At 32.1% G+C, this 20531-nt stretch overlaps 1 non-coding gene across 1 annotated transcript; it reads right to left on the bottom strand.

Moving 5' to 3' along the window:
• Positions 1–14176: 14176 nt before the first annotated feature.
• Positions 14177–16434, bottom strand: LOC118052850 (uncharacterized). Its single transcript, XR_012169958.1, has 2 exons — positions 14655–16434; positions 14177–14552 (listed from the first exon to the last, which is right to left on the bottom strand). It is a non-coding gene; the product is annotated as an uncharacterized protein (transcript).
• Between the last annotated feature and the right edge of the window lie 4097 nt (positions 16435–20531).

Genomic DNA, 20531 nt, shown 5'->3' with positions numbered 1-20531 from the left:
ATGAACTTATCATAACAACTAAGTATTTTTACAAGTATTTGCGTATCAATATCACAAAGACTTTAAGGGCTACTAATAAACCTATTTTTAAAGAGTTTAAAAAACCCTTATAACCCTCCTCTCTTAGGCATGTCCAAGAAAATAAGCATACCTTAAATGGGGGCTTAATAGTGTGCCAAACCCAGATACTTTTTGGGCTTGGTAGTGTACTAAGCCCAGCACCTAGACTTGGCAGTCAACCAAGCCAGACACAATTCACTTAGACTCGGCAGTTAGCCAAGTCCAAGGTAACGTGGGTCTAGCAAACATGTCGGACCCAAAAGACTTGGACTTGGAAATTAGTAAAGTCTAAGACAACGGCCATCCTTTTTTAGGTCCGACCTTAGGAAAGAACTCGGCTTCCATAGAAGCTAATTTTGACATCTTAAACTCTAATCTCTCTACCATCTTTTTGGGTGTATAAACATCCTCCAAGGACCCATCATATTCTCATCAAACATTAATACAGGTGTAAGGGATATTTATCCCTAATTAAATGCTATCAGCATAATTACGTTGTGAGCTCTCCTTTTCATAAAAGAACAAGACTCATGGACTATAAATGCACCATGAGACCTTTAGAACAAAGATTCATGATATTCATTCTCTGCTGCATATAAATTTTTGGAGCATCTTTCTCTAGAATATTCTTGTATTTTCTCTCTTTAAAAATATACTTATTTAAGCATCTGATAGTCCCCGCCTCCACCAAAAGGAACCTTTTGCAAGTACTAGTCACGAGCAACTTGGGCTAACTAAGAACCAAGTATAAGCTATCAATTACCTTGACTAAGGAGAATGAAGGAAATTGTTAAGACCAATTAATTAATCGATTGTTCAACCCAAGAACTCTATTCCCAGACTAATTGGATTTTTAGGATATCATCAACAAGACCTGGACTTTCCTTCTTCTTTTCCTTATAGGATACTCCCTCTTTCTCCTTATCCAATTGCTGCTTGGAAAATTACTCTAGTTGTCAACTTAATGCCACTACAAAACCAACTCCCACGAGGAATTTCTGCTGGATACTTTCTTTTCCACCAACCTTGTTGTTGTTAATTATTGGCATGTAGGGGATTTCATTGTTTTATCTTTTACTGTAAAGCAAAAGTTTTTTTCAAAAATATTACATTCTATTAAGTGTTGAGTCATAAATAAATTTAAAAGTAATAAAATAGAATAAAGTTAAACAACTAACCTAGTTGTTAATTATCTACTAAGAAATGAAATTCTTGATTTCACAGTGATAAGTGACCATGCTTAATTTCCCATTTACCAAATAGTAGGCGCAAGAAAAGTACTACAAAACTCAACTCTGGCCTGACTGAGTAGCATCCAAAGAAAAATTAAAGAGCATTTTCAGTTTGACATTGTACTTACTATATATAGTGATGTTGTAGATTGAAATTGCAGAATGTTAGGATTTTAGGCTCTTGCAAAGAAGGAAGGCAATTCATTCTCTACTCTGTTTGATTCAACATACTTTGTATATGTTTCTAAAAATGTTGAATATTTCTATAGAAAGAAAACTTCAAAATGTTGAGATGAATGTTTGATGTAAAATGAAATTTGGAGATTGTTGGAAGTGGCCCATGCTAGCTGCTGAGTTTGCCTAATCGGGCTTTGTATAGGATGGTCTTATGATGCTATTTTGGGCCATTAAAAAAGCCTCAATTCTAAGCAACCAAAACAACTAGAGAAGGTGATTGATGCAGTTTGAAGTTTGCAGAAGCAAGGAAGTAAACCAATGAGTTGGTGTTGATACCAGTTTAATTCACTATATTAATATTACTTATACTATAAATAATGTCATCAGTAATGAAGATGGAGGAGGAGGATAAGGACAAGAATTGGAAGCGAAAAGAACTCATCTTTCTGGTTTTCTATGCCATTGTTTTCTACGCTTTCATCATCCATTGATCTCTCCAACTCTCTCTTGGTACTGTTTTCCTTATCTTTACCATCTCCATCTCTCAAAGTCTCTTTCTTTCTCTTTGGTTATTCTGTTCTTCTGAAATTTACTTTATAAAACAGAAACAGATCATGAATCAAAGCTTTATGCTTTACGCCCTAGATGACTTCTCCCTCCTCGTCTCAATGTAACATTTTTCCTTTCTTTTTCAACTTTTCTTCTCTGGGTTTTCTTCCTTTTCATATTTTTATGTCTTTCAATTGCTAAAGCTTCAATCTTTAATCACAAGATGTTAGTGATGCTCAATGGAGAAACTTCCGTGCTAATTTGCTTATTCTTACTCTTATTTTTGGACTTTTCCCACTACTTGCCAATTCTTTAAGGACCCTTTTTTCTTTGAAAGGTAGAGGTATGTACTTTCTGTGGCTCTTCATTTCTTTGGCCTACCTCTCTTATCTTTATGGAGCATGGTGATCTTCAACAACACTACTACTCAATTGCTTGATTGATTTCTTGTCTCCTTCTGTTACACTAACCTTCTCTATCTTTGCTCTTCTAGCATCCTATTTATCCTCTCAATTATTATCTTCATTTAGCTAAGGTTACGTCTTAGCTATTGCTTTACATAGTTGATTAATTGTTTCAAATTCGACATTATACTACTTTCACTTATCGAATTTGTCTTCTTTTATTATCATCTAGGCAACAATGGTCATATTTGGACAACTATCGTGGCACTTTTAGATGGCACATTTGCTTTAATTTTGGTATTTTCTTTAACTCATTTTACCTTTCTAGATTTTATTACTGCATATATTCTTAGAGGCTTAATATGCAAGTCAGAAAAAAATAATTTGGTATGATTGGTTCCACTTAGAAAATTCTGTTTTTCACGGTTATTTTGCGAATGATCAGCTTTGGATACGATTATCATTGGGCACATCAGGATTCTCTTTTTGATCAACAGGTAAACTAATAACAGATATGCTACGTTCTTTTTTTTTTTTCTTTTTGCATATTTAGTAGGAAAGTTTGCTCTCTATCTGAAATTATATCTAAAAAAGTTGATCAATATGTGTCGCCTAGTTTTTCTCAAGTTCTTACAAATACACTAGTACATTTGAAATTATATTTTCATGCATGCCAACAAAGAGTATATATATTTTTTCTTAATATATGTATTTTACTTACGGTGATCTCAGAAGCACATTCAACGCTGCCACACTTGTAAGTCTGGAAAAACATGCTACCGGTCCTTGCAGGTTAATCTCTTGTTTAGCATGAGCCTACCTATTCCAGTATCTGCTATCGACTTATTGCTATGCTTTGAGGGATTTCGTTCTTTTTTTTTTTCCTTCCAGTTCATAATTTTGTTTGTGTTGTCTAGGAGAGAAGTGTCCAGAAGGATAAGTATTCCTCTAGCATATACCTTGTTTATTTGGTATATGCCCCAATTTATATTGCTGGTCTTATTATAAGCTTCAATGCCCTTGCCTCGCAATTGATTTTAATTCATATATATATGTTTTCTACTATAGATATTGTTTAACTTGTGATTAGGTATTTTTTGTTGTAGACTTGTATGAGGGAATTGGATTAGATTCTTCTGTTGAGATTTCACTTTCTATATGTTAAGATCCCGGATATAGAAGATTGTTGTTGAATTTAAGTGTGGAATAACTTTAATCAATCAATTCCATTGCATCCTGGATTTCCAGTTTCTTATGATACAATGTTCTTGCAGTTAGATATGCCCAGAATAATTATACAGCTAGGGATATGTCTTGGTATGATTTACGTCGGATATTCAGAGTTTTTTTTTTTCCTAATGGAACTAATGACATGCCTATGTTATAATCAGTGGTCTCTGGAAACTGTGATCTCCTATGGACATATTCATCGTTGGATATGGGGTAAGTTCAATATTTGCATCTTTTAAATAATATATTTCCCAAGGGTGCGTTTTTTGTACATGCAAATGAAACGGATGACAAAAGAACTTCACAAAGAGGACTGGGATGCCAATTACAATAGTGAACAAAATGATATACAAAAGCCCCATCTTCTACAATAATGTTAGCTGTAAATAAGAAAACATGCATGCTGAGCTTTTAAAGAATCATCTATACTCAACATGTTTAAAGGCTCGTTTCTTAAAATAAACCAAATTGAACTAAACTTCGGGTGATTAAACATCCCTTGCAAATAACTGCGAAATAAATCACCAGAAAAAAAAAAACAATGGCAATCAAATACAAGTAATTCCATTTTATATACATATACAGGTAAAAAAAACACTAAAAGAAAGGAGGTAGCAAAGATATTATTAGTCTGCATCCAACTTGGTGATTTCACCAGCCTTGTTAGTCAGCATTTCAGTTCCACTTCTTCCGATTACACTCTGCAATGCACAAACACATACAGTACTGTCTTTCAGATTACCTTTTTTTTTTTTTTTTAAATCCAAATCAAATCAAGATTCTTCCTTTTTCATTTTACATAATAAACTAAATAAAAAACTTCAAAAGGGGGGGATATTTAATTAATAAGAAAGAGAGATAGACAAGGAACTGGTAAATGCTCATGCCGGCATCGATAGCAATCTTGCGGCTGAAGTAGCTCTTGAATTTCTGCTCTTTCTTAGCTTTTGGTGCATTGTCCACCAACAACTTTGTTAAACCCTACTTTTCAATCCATCAAATTAACTCCTGAAATAATAATAATAAAAAAACCCTAATTTCTCATCAATATGACAAATTACTGCAAGAAGAGAAAAGATAAAGATTTGTATTGAACTCGCTCACTTACTCACCTTGATACCCATTACTGAGTTGACTCAATTGACTTTAATGGCACCGAGAGAGAAAGCTTTACTGAGACTGATACTAGTAATTGTAGAGAATAATGAGTCGAAGGTGTTCTCTTGCTTCTCTTTCCCGCCCACTCCTCTAGCACTTCGAAAACAGAAGAGTACACATGGGCCTTTATTTGGTCCAATTCCCTTTAACCTTTGGGCCATTCCACCTTTTTATCCAGACTTATGGTCCTTCATTTGGCCCACACAGCTGAGCTTTTTAGGCCAGTTTCTAGTACTTATAGGCCTCTCATCGGGCCATTTACCTTTAATCTTGGGCCATTTCCCCTTTTATTCGTACTCATAAGCCCACCTTCAACCCTCTTCCCTTTAATCTTTGGGCCATCATCCCTTTTATTTATACTTTTAGGCTTCCCTTTGGCCTACATTCCTTTAATCTTAAGGCCACTTTTCCCTTTATCTGCTTCTATAGGCCTAACTTAGGCTCACTTACCTTTAATGTTAGGGCGCTTTCCTTGTTTTCTTATGGCCCTATCTTCAGCTCTGACCCTTAATATTAGGGCCATTTATGGGCCTATTTTGGCCCAATTACCTTCAATCTTACGGGCCTCTTTTCTGGCCCCCGTTCCTTTAATCTTCTGGCAACTTTCGGCCCAGTTACCTTTAGGAGCACGGGCCTCTTTTAGCCCAATATCTGTTAATCTTATAGGTCTCTTTTCGGCCTAATTTACTTTAATATGGAGGGCCTCTATCCCAATTACCTTATCTTACGGATCTAATTGCAACCCCATAACCTTTAATCTTTCTAGCCTATCTTCGACTCAATTTCCTTTAATAGTACGTGTCTTTTTTTTACCCAATCACTTTTAATCTAACGGAGCTCTCTTCAGGCCAACTATCTTGAATTTTACTGGCCTCTTTCATTAATTTCCTTTAATCTTCCAAGCCTTTTTTCAGCTCAACTCATTTAGTCTTCGGGCCTCTTTCCAACCCACTGTCCTATAAAATAACAGGCCTCACTTCGGTCTTATCACCTTTAATTTTACAGGCATATTATGGACCCAAATCACCTTTAACCCTTGGGCCATTACCTCATTTTCTATACTTATAGGCCTCCTCTAGGCTCACTTTAGTTCAATCTTCAATGAATTTTCCCTTTTATTCGTACGTATGAGCCTCCTTTTGAGCCTTTCCTAACTAAAGGCTATCGTCAAGAGTAAAAAGAAAAGGTTGGAACTCAGAAATGCTAAAGTAAAAAATATCATTAAAGAATACTTTAATTATTTATAATATATAATCAGTTCAATTTATTATAGAATTTTTAGCAAACTACAAATTCAGTAAAAGACAACTGTGAAGGACATTCGACAGCTAGAGCTAAAAGGATATGAAGAATTGAGTAAAAAATGATGGGGTAATCAACATAGCACCCAGATTTTTGTGTTTCTAGGCCAAAGAACAATTTACATATAGCAATTGTCTATACCAAAGGTAGAAATTAATGCAGAAATGTTTTACTTCGTTATTAGATTGTAGTGAGGATACCAATGCTAAAATCTAACTCTTCTTAATCTTTCACTCAAATTGCATGTACATAACTAGTTTGTTCACTAACTTGTGCATAGAAGAACACACACACACATAGGAACTAATTAATTGGTTCGATGACTTGTACGTGGAAGAAGACAATACAAGGATAGGCAATTCATGAAACTCTGTTAACAACTTGGAGATGGTATCTGAAAGTGTTTGAATTAAAAACAGTGAAACAATAAAGAAATCTGACGAAAGTGTTTCTTGTAGTTGCTAGAGTTTGAGGTGTTTGAAGAACAAGAGAATAGAAGAGAAAATAATATTGATACTGCACTCTTTGATTAAGAATGAATTACAAACAGAATTACTTAATTGTTGACAGCAATCTCGTACATATTTATAGAAGCAAATTACAACTGAAAATGCTAAAATAAAGACATGATCTGTTAACAAACTAACAGATTAACAAATTTCTAATGACTAGGACAAGTTATTATTATTGCAGGAAAATATAAACTAAAAACAGGATCTTTGACCGCAGCATCTTGAAGCAAACTTCAACACTCCTCCTTGCTTTAAGTGCAAACTCCTAACATTTTCCTTAGATACTCAAACCTACTTACTGAAAGTGGTTTGGTAAATAAGTCAGCAAGTTGATCTTCAGACTTGCAATAAATTTTGGTAAATAAGTCAGCAAGTTGATTTTCAGACTTGCAATAAATTAACTTAATATCACCATTTTTCTGCACCTCCCATAAAAAATAAAGCTTGATGTTGAAGTGTTTAGTCTTCCCATGAAATACTGGATTATGAGAGATTGCAATAGCAGCTTGATTGTCTACTAAAATCTCTGCTGGTTCTCTTTCCTCCATTGACAAATCATTTAAGATTTTTTGAAGCCATAAAGCTTGGTTTACTGTTGTTGTAGCTGCAATAAATTCTACTTTAGCCGTGGATTGTGCTACAATCTCCTGCTTCTTTGAACACCAAGAGAAAACTCCATAACCAAGATTAAAACAATATCCTGAAGTGTTTCTCATATCATCAAAGGAACCAGCCCAATCACTATCTGAAAATCCATACAACTTGAAGCTTTGACACTTCTTAAATTTGACCCCGTAGCTGACAGTCCTTTTAACATACCTCAGTATTCTCTTTGTTGCTCTTAAATGTAATTCACTAGTACCATGCATAAAACGAGATAAGAGACTTACAGCAAATAGAATATCAGGCCTTGTTGTTGTAAGATACATTAAACATCCAATCATGCTTCTAAAGTATCCTTCATCAACTTTATCTGCCCCATCATTCTTGCTTAGCTTTTCCTTTTGGTTCATTGGTGTGCTGGTTGCTTTGCACTCTTCCATCTGAAATAAACTTTAAAAAAATTGATTGATAAAGAGTTTTTGATATTTTGGCCAAATCCTAAAGGATAATCATAATTTGGTTACGATATTCTTTTTTTTTTTCGTTTAAAAAAAAAACATGATAAAGTTACATTTTTTTTTGTTTTTTTATGAAATATGCTTGGAAAACTTTTTAGGACTTGGCCATATACATGAAAAAAATAATTTTTTTTTTTTGGAAAGGGAAATTAATTTAAAAGTTTTGAGATTTTTTTAATTTTTCAAAAATATTTTTGAGAAAATAGGGTATTTGATACTAGATCTGTATCTTACAATGTAAATATACAGTCTGATATTATGCAAAATTGATAGAAAACCATGTGAGAAAATCATAATTTTTAAAAGGATTTTTGAATTTTTATTTTTTAATATATACTATACTATACTATAATAATTTATTATTATTGTATGGGTTTGGCTCGACCTAACAAACTAGGTTGGATCCAATTATGTTGGGCAGACTAGTGACCCAACAAGTATGGCTTCTTCTGTTTTTTTGGACGGGCTAGGCCAAAACTGGTTAGACCAAACGTATGGGTTAATTATTTGGCACTTGTATGCAGAACGAATTCAGGGTGATAAAGACAAGGTGGGGAAGGAGAAGAGGAAGAAGGAGAGGAAAGTAACCTAACTTGGTGGTCGTTATTGTGATGAGGAGATCTGACTTGGGCTTAAGACGTTGGCAGGAAAAATGGTGTTCGGTGTTAATTTTGGGAGGAGGGAGATGAAACTTGTAAAAGAGCCAGAGGAGTTCACGGTGGCTATCTCGAACCCGGGGATGGCCGATTGGTGGTTGCGCTGGTGATGTGTGGTGGAGATGGTGTCAGACAAATTGGTGGTGGCTCTGGTTGGTGGTTGGAACGACATGGAGAGAAAGTAAGAAGGAAGATAACTATTTGGGAAGGAAAAAACTGAGAAGGGCTTATTTTGGCCAACTTTGGACCCAATTTTCTTGATGCTTAAACCATGAAATCCAACCATATTTGTAGAGGGTGGAAAAGGGCAATCTTGTCTTTATTAGGGAAAAATTTTGACCCTTGATTTAGCTAGAAAGGATTTCAATCGTTGGTTCAAAGTAAGCATCATGAACTGTTAAATTCGACAGTTAAAGACTGTATAAGTTGACCTCTTTAGGCCAGCGTCATAGCCTCTTTGTTGTTAATTAGCCTGAATGGACTATATTAGGCTGTAAAGAAATGTTAGGTGATAATTTTGGTTCATGTATTGTCACATTTTGTGGAGATATGTAGCATTAAATGCTCCAGAAAAGCAGCCACCTAGGCAGCGTTTTTTGGTAAAAAAGAAGAAGACAATGAGCAATAACCAAATGATGCATCGTTTGGTTTTTTTATAAAACAAATGTCACCGTTTTAGCCTTACATTAGGGATTTTAGCCAAAATTCAATTTGGTTATTCAGTTTTAATTTCCTTCAATTTCACCCCTAGTTGACTCCAAACTTCTAATTTAATGTAATTTTGCCTTTGCTGAATTTCAAACCAGCCTTTAATTGCAACGTATTTTTCAGTTTGGTCTTTGGTTTTGGATTTATGCAATTTAACCCTCGATTAACCATTACACTTTCAATTTTCTTCAAACTTCTAATTTAATGCAATTTTACCTTTGTCGATTTTCAAAATCAGCCTCTAATTGCAATGTATTTTTCAGTTTGGTCCTTGGTTTTGGATTTATGCAATTTGACCCTCAATTGACCATTAAACTTTCAATTTCCTTCAATTTCACCCTTGATTTCAATCAATTGGGTCCCCATAGTTTGACATTTTTTGCAAATTCGTTCTTGGCTATGAATTTTTTTCAATTTAACCCCCAATTGACTCCAAAACTTTAATTTTCTTGTGATTTTGTCCCTGATTTCAATTAATTGACTTGAAAAATTAAATTTTATCTCTTAAAATTTCAATCTTCTCAATTAAACCCAAATTGAGCTTCCAAACTTAACGTTTCACCAATTAAACCCTTAATAAAATTATTTTGACCCGTTTTAAAGTATAATTAAGTCATTACACCTAATTAAATCCTGTAATTGGATCCAAATCATTTTTTAAAATATAATTAAACTTTAATTTGGCTCATGATTAAACATATTGGCTTATAAAAAAAAATTAATTATGTTCTTGGACTTAAGTTTTACACAGATTCATCAAATAATCATTTTAATTTAACCTTGAATCTGCATTATTTCTTCATTCGAGTATAATAAGGTATAATTAAGCTTCGAAGTTCATCCAAAATTACAAGTTGATTTTTCTATATGTTTAAAAACCTCCTCGACCTGCTTTTTTCATATTGCTAGGCTTTATTTTATTTTATTCTTGAAAAAAAAAAATTGAGGAATAACTCAGAAATAAGTTATGACACAAAAAATAAACAATAATCCAGAGTAACTAATCTCATTGCCCCAAATAGCTTGCTAGTCCCTAAATCATAACACTTAGCTCAACATGCCTAAACCGGATGTTAGTCCTTTAAACATGGCATCTAGCTCAACATACCTAAATCAAATGCTAATCCCTAAACCATGGCATTTACCAAAACTAGGCGATAGTCCCTAAAGTAGAGCATCTAGCTCAGCACATCATTTGATATCTAAAGATATAAATCAAATGGAATTTCATATGCATACTTAACTTAAAATAAATAAATAATTGTTTTAAGGTGTCTAGCACCAACATGGAGCTTGTGCTCTGCTAGTTGTCCCTTACTGTTGTATGGTATCTGCAATCTCACCTGTACTGGAAAATATATTGTATTAATTTCAATTTCTAATCCTATTTATTGTGCTAAATTTAATTAAACAATTTTCATCTCCTTTCAAAAAACCCAAAAGAACCAAAGAAAACTAAGAAAAAACCACAAAACAAAATCAGGCCAAAATTAGACAGTGGCCAAAAAGGTCTAATCATTTTGAGAAACGGTCCAACCATTTTTTAAATTGATCTAGCCGTTTCTCAAAACAACTAAATCATTTTTGTTTCTTGATAGTTTTCATAATCGGCCATAACCTTTCTTCTTTTATTTTCCTTTCTAATGTTTTTCTATCACAATTTTAAGTTCAAAATCTTTCATTACATATATCATGTAAACAAAGTGCACTAATTTATTCCTCCTCAGTGACAATTCATTCTAACACCATAACTCACAAAATTCTATTATGCTAAGCAAAGTTGATAATATAATCTAATTCTTTTCAACCAACACATATAAATATATAACACTTTACTTTAACTTCTTACAATTTTTACACATATACAGCAAAATAAGAATTCGCCCCTCCTTTTGTTTCTATACTTGGCCTACCACTCCCCTCATTTCTTCTCTATGTTTTCTTTTTTAGAATGTCAACTTTTATATCAATAATAATCTTTTTCACATGTATTAACACTTCTAACAACTAATTTAACATGACCCTAAATTTCCAAATAAAGAACCCAATTCAATTGGCTTAAACTTCCATCAAACTTGATAATGTAAGTGTAGAACTACTTACCAAACAATAATACAAACTCCAAATGCTAACCAAATGAAGATTCCTCAAACTTTCTTCTTTGTTTACTTCATTGATTCTCTCACTAGCCTATTTTAATTCAATTGTCTAAGTGTTTAAACTAAAAAAATCTCAAAAGTTTTCTCTCTAATCAAGCTAAGAAAATTGAAGATTTTTCATTCTTTTTCTGCTATATATATATATAATTTGCGAATTCCCACTGCATCCTTTTCTTTATACCTTTTATGTTTTCTAGATAATATTCCTTGTATCTCAGCACCTGTTTATGCCAGATTTAACCCGGACAATATTAAAATTCAATAAACCTTATACAACAACATTTTTTTTTCTTGATATGTTACTTTTATTTAGTTTTTATTTGTGTTTCTGTACTTTTTTATTCTTCAATCATTTTTTATATTTACATTTTTAACTTAACACATAAGCATTTTATTTCAAATTCCCAAAATCTATTATCTTCCTCTTAGTGTAAATACTCAACTTACTTGCTTAACATATTTTTTTTTTAGATTAACGTAGGTGTCCGGGTCAGCTTGCGCGCACCTAAACTAATCTTTTTACTTCATAATCCTTATGGATTTATCTAGGGGTTTGCATATGAAGTTGATAATCTTTTTATGTCTCATGTTAGGTCACGAGAATTTATTTGGTTATTTTCATGTATTTTAAGATAAAATATAAAAAAGTTAAGAATGATCATTTCTTTAAATCCTTAGATGCATAAGTCTTCAAATAGCCTACCATATTTTTATCAATATTAATATTATTTAAGGGATGTCTATCCCTCATTAATATTGTGCAAAAGATATTTATTTCTCATTAATGCTATAAAAAAAAATGACGCTTCATTCAAGTAATGTGACAATGTTTAAAGACTATATATACCATTTGAACTACTCAAGTAAATGATTCACACCTTTTCTATTCTCTAATATATTCATGCTTTTATTTTCCGAGCATTTATCATACACAACTAAGAACAAACACTCTTGTTCTTAGAACAAAAGATTTATTCTCTTATTTATTGCAATTTCTTATCAAAAGTCATTGACTTTATTAGTGGAAGGTCCCTAAACCCCATGAAAAAGAGATTGTTTTGCAAATGTTAGGTTTTTTATCATCGACCAATTAAAGTGAACGCGTAATTACTCACTATTTAAACACTCAAAAAACTTTATTTTTAAGTATATTAAATTTTTTGAAACATCATCAAGTATCATTCAAACTGCTAAACAAGCTTCACTAGATTCAGAAGTATGCACAAGAAGTATGCACGAAGTATGCACCAAAAGTCCATTTAAAACAAAAATTTACATTTTAGATTAAGCACAATTACTCTTGTCGTTTCTTCCATATGCTTAAATCCTACTGAATTCCCCCGTAACTAGATTCTTGTTGACATGATGAGTTGCAATTCTATAATCTGATTAATTATAGAAACTAGATCAAATATTATTTTGTAATCTGATTACTGTCTATTCAAATCAAATCTGTATAGGCAGTAATTATGTAAATCTAATCAATTATAGGAGCCATATCAAATCTTATACAAAATTACTATATTTTTTTAAAATATAATTGTTACCTATTCAGAGAATAATACTAATAAAAAATTCAACTTGTAGACACCATTGTTTTCTATAATTCTTGATGGTAGCTCTACTGAGAAGATCAAGAATACAAGCAGAGAATCGCGCAAGCCTCAGGCATTGGAAACAATTAATCCATCTGAAGAAAAATGCTGACTTATCTGGATAGCTCATTAATATAAACATTATTGCATAAAATATGCCAAAATCCATAAAACATTACACTCCAGACTGAAAATAGAAAGCATAACTGAAGCAGCCAGCAAAAGAGAAATACAAAACGTATGAGAAAGAAAAAACAAAAACATGTGTGATTGAAAGCACTTAAGCAGTACTCTGGAAATGAAAACCAGGCTGGCCCTAATAAAGATAGCCAGACACCAGACACCTTATCGGGGTCTTACACGTTACATTCCAGACAAGAAGGATTGGGGTAAACCAGTTGGCAGTTGGCACACGCTACTACAAGAAAGATTGATCTGAAGGAATTTTCTCATTTTGAGATTCATAGCAATGGCATTTAAAATATGCACCCAAAGGTATTTTGTATCATACGCTGCTAACTAAACAGGATTTCTTGTGTCTAGCAAGGTATTCCACACACACACACACCTTACCTGTAAATTTTTCCGTCTTTAAGTATGTTGATTCTTAAAGAGTATGTGATCATTTAAGGACATGGCCCTCACTACTCGTTTCCACTAGGATTTAAGCTCAAGTATAGGTAGCTAGCCAGCAACTTTCATGCTGAATGTCATCAAGAAAGAAACTCGTTCCCTTGGATAAAAGAGCTGCTAGTTGAAAATGTTACTGTAACCAATTAGGATATATACAAAAGCAGTTTCGGCATTACATCTAATTACAGAAACCAAGAATCTACAATCCAAGAGAGGCACAATTACTCTTTCCATATCTACCATGTGCTTGAATACTTCTGAATTTACCTAGTCTATGCATATAATCGTTCATGAAATCTACATCCAAATAAACAGTAGATGAACCTAAAAGTCATACGGCAAAGTTGAATTCATGTTCAAGTTCATCAATCATACTAAAAACCTTCAACACCAATGCACCTAAAAGCACATGGCAAAGATGGAATTATCTAGGAATAGTTTAACTATAAGATTTTAAATTTGTTTTTTAATAGTTATAAATTCAAATTCTCAAGATTATTAATAGTTTTTATAACAATTAATTTTGAAGATAGTGGAATTAATCAAAATGCATATAAACAAAACAAATTGATTCGAATCCTCACATTAATTTAAAAAAAAATATCAGGGAACTGCACTGTCAGTACAGAAACAACAATAACTCTCAAACTACTTGACTTTAGTGGTTGTGTTTAAAGAAATAAGAAAAATATCATGTCTATACATTAGAAAATAATGCATCCTTTGGAATAAAAATCATTCTTCTCAATCAAGGATTTCAACATGTCAAAAATTCCATCGCTCGTACAAAGACCTCAACACTCATTCAACCTAACAGTTCAAAGGCATTGATCAGGAGTGATCATGGAACTGTGCTGTAAAAAGCAAGAAGTAATTCTCAAACTACTTGACTCAGCCACTGTATATAGAGAGATTGAATAAAAAAAAAACCAAAGATGTTGGAAAGCTCTTCCAGTATTGCAGAGGACCAGAATGCTCTAAGCCATGCCCTCTTAATATCAATATCCTTCTGAAGCTCCCTAGCCTTCACCAATAATTGTGCCTGAAATTTGCATCCTGAGAAACAATTGATATTGAATTGTGTAAGATTCCCAATATGTAGTTTTGTCTCTCTCTCTATATATGTGTGTGTGTGTGTGTGGCTACAATAGAAAGTACCTTAATATTATATATCATAGAGCTGCTTCCAACTCCAATTCTCAATCCAAGAGGTAAACAGTTAACATAGCAGTAGGAAGCAGACAAAACCGAGTTCAGCAATAGTTATTTGTTCAAGTTGATGGCAAGCAGAGTATACTCTGGACTTTCGAGGGAAAACTCAAGAATATGAATGGAGATTAATATATATTCTCAAGGCACAGCAGAATTGCCAGTGAATGAAATCAAAGAGCAAAGCTTTTAAAAGAGTGTCACAAAAGAGGTGGACCCATATGATCAATCTGCAGTCTTTTAGAAGCTAGCAGGTAAAGAAGATGAAAACATAGTAGTAGCAGTGTGTGTGTGTGTGACTACAATAGAAAGTACCTTAATATTATATATCATAGAGCTGCTTCCAACTCCAATTCTCCATCCAAGAGGTAAACAGTTAACATAGCAGTAGGAAGCAGACAAAACCGAGTTCAGCAATAGTAATTTGTTCAAGTTGATGGCAAGCAGAGTATACTCTGGACTTTCGAGGGAAAAATCAAGAATATGAATGGAGATTAATATATATTCTCAAGGCACAGCAGAATTGCCAGTGAATGAAATCAAAGAGCAAAGCTTTTAAAAGAGTGTCACAAAAGAGGTGGACCCATATGATCAATCTGCAGTCTTTTAGAAGCTAGCAGGTAAAGAAGATGAAAACATAGTAGTAGCAGTGGTGGGGGTGGTGTTGGGTGACAAGATGGATGAACATAAAATGATGAGGTAGGTGGAATCAGAAAGTAGAAGTATGTTATAAAGAGTGGGGGTTGCATTGTTTGGAAAAGAAATCATTGTTTTCAATCAAAGATTTCAACCGGTCGAAAGTGAAGTTAGGATTATTGGGGTCGCTTGTTTGAGACTGGAGGGTGGCTGATGTTGAAGAAGATTCCAAAGTAGGGGGCTGCTTAAAACAAAAGAAAATAGGTCTACTAATCTTACCTGGAAAACAGGCATTACCAGAAACAGCGGCCGTACTTGAAGAAGAAGGAGATGGAGAAAAAGGGGAGCTTTTTTTATAGAAAAATTTGTTGGGGTTATTAAATGGAAAGAAGAGCACTTTGGTTGGCTTGTTGAAATCAATGTTTCCTCCACCACCACCATCACCACCGGATAATCGATGATCACTAGTACTGTAACTTTCTCTGACAGAAACATCCTCCTTCTTCTTCTTCTTCTTCTTCTTATTGGTCACCATAAACTTATTCTTCTTCTTCTTGATGCAGTGGTTGTTGGTGGAAGTGAGGTGGGGTCTATTTTCTGCTTGATCTTGAATATCGTCATCTTCTTTAGAAATATTCAGCCCAGTATCTGACACAAACATAGAGTGTGTATAAATTTATTAATCTGCGTTTGCGTTTGGAAAAAGTAGAAAGGTTGAGGACCGGATTTGTCTTGAATTCTATTATACCGTCTATTGTTATTGCAAAGAGGAGAAATGGAAGGATTGAGAATGTGAGAGAGAGAGAGCAATAAAATACAGCACTACTGATTATTCCAGCTGCTTGTATGTACATGACAGTGAGAGAGAGAGAGGGAGGGAGGGAGACACAGGAGAGGAGAGAGTAAAAGAGAGAATGTGTGGTTGAGAGTGGGAGGCAGGTGGAGGTAATATCGAAACGTTCGGCTGAGTTGTGGCTCTCCCATCACTTGAAACGAAAGGATATTCCCCCCTGACATCTCATCTTCCGCCCTTTTCCTCCTTCGTTTTCACCGACTCACCCTCACTCTCTCTTACCACTTAAGAAACAACAACTCGTCCTCTTAATTTACTTATTTTTTTTTGTTACAATTGAAAAAAAAAAAAAACAGAGAGGAAAGTGCTTCCTCCTGCGTCCCGATGTCATAAAAAAGAGTGCTTTCTTTGCCTAACACTACCATGATGCATAGTTACTAGACTGGTACTACACCCTACTACACCTTTTGGCATTGCGTTTCAACCTGTGTTTCATCAAATTTTAATTTTTTTTTGTGTTAAAATTAAGTGTGATTTGTATTTTTTGGATCGTTTTGATGTGCTGATGTCAAAAATAATTTTTAAAAAAATAAAAAAAATCATTGGCATATATTTCGGCACGAAAAGCTATTTGAAAAGCAACCGCTACCACACTACCAGGTGTGTGGTTGATTTTGAAAGACCTGGCTTAACTGCCAATCACCCGGGTGATTCGGCACAATCTAGCATAAACTTTTTTTTAATAAAAAAAAAATAGAAAATTAAACTACAAATACCTAGACTAACATATATATATTTTTAGTGTTTCCCAATTCAAAGTATTTTTTTTTTTTAAAAGGAAAAATTAATTCAGAAATACCTAGTTGCATTAAAAAAACAAACAAAGATATTAATATACAAACACCAAGCCTCATAAATTTTTTTAGAGCTAGAATAAATATTTTTGGGTTGGATCTAAAATAGTAATTTAAGTTTAAGTTTAAGAGTCAAAAATTAAATTACTATAGAAAACAAAATATTTAGAAAATATAGATACTGACTCGCGTATAAGGGGTAATTAAAGGTTTTTTATTATTCAGTCTAATTTTATACACACAATCTTTTTAGTTTTTTATTGATAGTTACTAACCCATATAAATTTTTTATATAAAAAAATAAAAAAGAATTATAATTTTTTAATATAGAATTGAAAGCATATTTAGAGCAACTCCAATAACAAATACTAAAGAGCTAAACAGTTAATATATATTTTAAATAGTGAATATATATATATAATTTAAGATGTGCACTCTAATGGAAAAATGCTATTTTAACTTTATATTTTCCTGGACCATGAAACCTTGACCATTTTCAAAGAATTAACGTAAGGTTGAAAAGAGGGAATGGAAAGGAGGCAAAAGGTTAATCCTGGACCATAAAAACTGTGACCATTTTACTTTGAATAAAATAAAACGCCACACGATTTTCAGCTCAGCTCAAAACCACCTATGGCAGCCAACAAACTTTACTGGCAGAAGGTCTTTTTTTTTTTTTTTAATGTTGTATAAGAAACTTTCTTGGAGAACATAGTTTTTTTTTTAATATGGGATAATATTTTATTTTTTTTTGAAATAATCTTTTAATTTTTTAAATATTTTTTCAAGTTAATTCAAGTTAATTCATGTAACCTGAAATTTGATCTTCTAACCAAGTTAACTCTGGACCGGTTTTAATAATTATGGTAGCATGGTGACTGGTGAGCTTATTATAGCTTTCACCTGGAGTAGGCCTGTTTGAGCTTAGGCTCAACGCGCCATTTTACAAATAATATCCCGTAGATTTGTGAGGGCTGTGCTTTTCATATTTTAGGAACAAGTTATGATAAAAAAATACATCGAAATGGGTGGAAAGGCTACCTTAATGCTAAAATTAAGTAATAAGGTGAGGAATTCACTGTTCATTCACATTCTTTTTTTGTTATTTTGTAGTTTTTTTCACTTTTTTTTCAGTTTTTCTTCTTTTTTTATATTTTTTATTATTTAAAAAAAATTATTTTTGTTTATTTTTTAAAATATTGATGTAATTGAAAATTAAGTTTTGTAATTTATGTCTTTGCATTTCGCCTTTTTACAGGGTTAAAATACTTTATCTATTTGTTAGGATAACTCATGTTGTTCCGGTTTACAAATTTGATATGATTTTTTTCTTTTTAATTAAACTTGACTTTGTTATCATTTATTTCATATAGTTAAAACCAATAGTTTTAGGTAAAAAACAATTATATATAAAGTTAAAACATGTGGGGAAAGTAGTGTAGCTTTACTCGCATATTAATATGGATTATTATAGTGCTTTTCTCTTTCTTAATTTTTTTTAAATTATCTTTGTCAATTTTATTTTTTAATATTGAACTGGTTAAAAATTTAGCCTTGTAATTTTTTTTCCTTTAAAATATTATAAATTGCTATGATGTTTTTCCCCATGATTTTTCTATTTTACTATACACAAAGCTAAAACATGTGGGGGAAGCACTATAGCTTTCCTCACATGTTACTATGGATTGCTACAATACTCTCTTCTCTCTTTTTTTTTACAGTAATTTTTTTTTTTTGAAATTATCTTTGTCAATTTTACATTTTTTAGTATTGAGCTAGTTAAAAATTTAGCTTTGTAATTTTTTTCTTTAAAATATTGTAGATTGCTACAGTGTTTTTCTACATGGTTTTTTTATTTTTTTATTTTATTTTTTTAAATTATATTTGTTGATTTTATTTTTTTTAATATTCAGTTGATTGAGAATTTAGTTTTGTAATTTTTTTCTTTAAAACATTGTTGATTGCTATAGTGTTTCTCTACATAGTTTTTTTTAATATTTTTCAAAATTATCTTTGTCGATTTTATTTTTTAATATTGAGCTGATTACGAATTATAATTACAATATGTGAGGAAAGTAATGTAGCTTTCCTCGCAAATTACTGTGGATTGCTACACTGTTTTATCACACATGGTATTTTTTGTTTTTTTTTTTAAATTATCTTTGTCAATTTTATTTTTTAAATATTGAGCTGGTTAAGAATTACAATTACAAGTAAATATAAGTAAGGCTAAAGCATGTGGGGAAAACGTTGTAGCTTTCCTCGCAAAACACTATGGATTGCTAAAGATTTTCCTCACATGTTTTTTTTTCCAGTTTCTTTTATGTTTTTTGTTTGTAATAATTTTTTCTAAAATTATTTTTGTCGATTTTTTTTTTAATATTGAACTTGTTAGAATGTAACTTGATAATAAAGTTTAATCATGTGAGGAAAGCGTTATAATTTTCCTCACAAAACACTTTGGATTGCTACAATATCTCTTCACATGATTTTTTTTCCTTACGATTTTTTTTTAAATAATCTTTGTCAATTTTATTTTTTTAATATTGAGCTGGTTGAGAATTAAAATCACAAGTAATTACAAATAAGGTTAAATCATGTGAAGAAGCACTGTGGTTTTCATCACAAAACACTATAAATTGCTATAGTGTTTCCAACATGGTTTTTTTTTGTTATATATTTTTTCTAAAATTATTCTGTCAATTTTATTTTTTTAATATTGAGCTGATTGAGAATTTAGTTTTGTAAATTTTTTTCTTTAAAACGTTGTGAATTGCTACAATATTTTCCCACATAATTTTTTTTTTATGATTTTTTCCCAAAATTATCTCTATCAATTTTAATTTTTTGAATATTGAGTTAGTTAAAAATTATAATTAAAATAAAGCTAAATCACATAGAAAAAGCGTTGTAGTTTTCCTCATAAAACACTATGGATTGCTACAATAGTTCTCTAAATATATTTTTTTTATGATTTTTTTTAAATTATCTTTTTCAATTTTATTGGAGAAAGAACTGTGGTTTTCCTTGCAAAACATTGTCAATTGATACAATGTTTTTCTCATGGTTGTTTTCCTTTTAAAATGATCTTTGTCGATTTTTTTTTAAATATTAAGATGGTAGCTAATTTAGCTTTGTAATTTTTTTTATTTTTATTAACAAAAAAAGCTAAATTATATGGGGAAAATAATGTATCTTTCTTCACAAAATACTGTAGATTGCTACAAATTATTTTGTTCAGTCTTTAAATTTTTGATCACCAACACAACTTTTTTTTCATTATAAAATATTAGCTTAATTATACCTTTAGTTTTTATTATTTATCAAGCGTTGATTCATAATTATAACACTATTAAATATATTTATTTTATAAATCTACGACAGCCCATCTCGTTTTTACTATACTCAGTATATTGAATTACCGGCCGGCTTTTGTTTCAAATAATGGAATCTTAGCTGGGAGAAGAAGACAGGGGACAAAGCCTTCCAAGATAAGTTGTTAGGCCCATTTTCGATATGACCAACAAGAGCAAAGCGTGGCTT

The sequence above is a fragment of the Populus alba genome, chromosome 5, assembly GCF_005239225.2.
Source record: "Populus alba chromosome 5, ASM523922v2, whole genome shotgun sequence".
Lineage (NCBI taxonomy): Eukaryota > Viridiplantae > Streptophyta > Magnoliopsida > Malpighiales > Salicaceae > Populus > Populus alba.
The sequence above is the reverse complement of the archived record's forward strand: the minus strand, read 5'-3'. Positions and strand labels throughout refer to the sequence as shown.